This window comes from Pseudoliparis swirei, chromosome 24 (assembly GCF_029220125.1).
Source record: "Pseudoliparis swirei isolate HS2019 ecotype Mariana Trench chromosome 24, NWPU_hadal_v1, whole genome shotgun sequence".
NCBI lineage: Eukaryota > Metazoa > Chordata > Actinopteri > Perciformes > Liparidae > Pseudoliparis > Pseudoliparis swirei.
This window is the reverse complement of record NC_079411.1, coordinates 28,518,030-28,519,567: the sequence shown is the minus strand read 5'-3', so window position 1 is coordinate 28,519,567 and position 1,538 is coordinate 28,518,030. Positions and strand designations below refer to the sequence as shown.

At 39.8% G+C, this 1,538-nt stretch overlaps 1 long non-coding RNA gene across 1 annotated transcript in view; it reads left to right on the top strand.

Moving 5' to 3' along the window:
* LOC130190404 (uncharacterized) overlaps positions 1 to 498 on the top strand; it is a 1,106-nt gene extending 608 nt beyond the window's left edge. Inside the window, exons 2-3 of the long non-coding RNA XR_008830956.1 lie at positions 156 to 209; positions 405 to 498. This is a non-coding gene — a long non-coding RNA (uncharacterized LOC130190404). The remainder of the gene's footprint in view (positions 1 to 155; positions 210 to 404) is intronic.
* Positions 499 to 1,538: the final 1,040 nt, after the last annotated feature.

Genomic DNA, 1,538 nt, shown 5'->3' with positions numbered 1-1,538 from the left:
TGAAACTAAAGTTGACACTAACTTCTCAATTAGTGTAGAAGTGCAATAGTCATTATTTCATTTTAGTCATCTGGGTTGCGTAACATACCACTTAGCCTACTTACAAAAAGGCTGATTTTATTATCATTCTGATGACAACGTATGTGTTTTTGTAGACTCAGACAAGGATACTGGTGATGAAGGCCCTTCATCTTCACTTGCACATCAGGGTATGTAATGTATGCATCTTTATAAAACTATCTGCTATGACTTGAGATGTTTCACTTTTGCTATACTTATAGTGGCTTATACTGAGATTCAGGGCAAAGCCCTATTTTTAACAATACAGGTGTGAAAAAGCTAAATATGACTAATTTGACATACAAATAAATTGATACAACTGTTAAAATCCTATATTACTTCAGGTGTGTCAAGTCAGCCACTCTCTGACAATGACACTGACACTGAGAACCATCCAGCAGTACCTGCAGGCCATGCAGTGACACGTGGGGATGGTGATGCAGCACCCTTGTGGCCCCACCTGGACCTCATGGTATGCCTTAATATTTCATATGAAATATATTGTACTTAATTCAATTCTTTCATCTGTACTAATGCCCCAATGAGCACTTCTGTCCCAACAAGTACATGACACTGATCCAATTCTCATGCTTTTGTCACTTTCAGATATTTCACAGTCAAGAGCAGCAGGTCCCTCTCAGCCTCGTTTAAAGGTTTTTCCAAGAACCCTCCAAGGTGAGAAGAGGAGGTCGTTCAATCCAGTGTGGTTTAACCACAATTCCTGGCTTGAATACTCACAAAGCAAAGATTCAGCCTACTGTTACGCATGCAGACACTTCTCCCTGCCTGGCGTCAGAATCTGTTTTCTCCTCAGAATCAGGCTTTTCACACTGGGAAAAGCAACGTACAAAGATGCTGGCTTTAAGTTGCATGAGAAATCTGAGTCTCACATTAATGCCATGTTTGCTTGGAATGAGCACAAGAGGCTATTGCTTACAGATTCTTCTATCTTAGATATGATTAACAAAGAGTACAAAAAGAAAGTTGAAGAGAATCGCAGTTACATTAAAACAGTTGCAGATGTACTGCTTTTGACAGCAACACAGAATATAGCACAAAGAGGTCACCGTGAATCGGAAGAATATGACAACAAAGGGAATTTCTTAGGAATTCTAGAAATGATCGCTAAACACAATCCTATGGTAGCCCAAAAAATGACGGACAACGCAATGCAAAATACACAAGCAATACCATACAGAATGAAATTCTGCAGTGCTTAGCAAGTATGGTGCGTGATGAGATTGTGAAGGAAGTGAAGGAGAGTGTGGTATTCTCTGTCATTGCTGATGAAACCAAAGATCTGAAAAGAAGGAGCAGCTGTCATTAGTAGTTAGGTATTACTACAACGGGCTGTGCATGAAAGCTTTCTTGATTTCCAACATGCCCAACATCTAGATGCTAAGGGCTCAGCGAAATGATCATCCAGTGTTTAGAAAGATATGGCCTTCAGTACAAAGAAAATCTTGTTGGACAAGGTT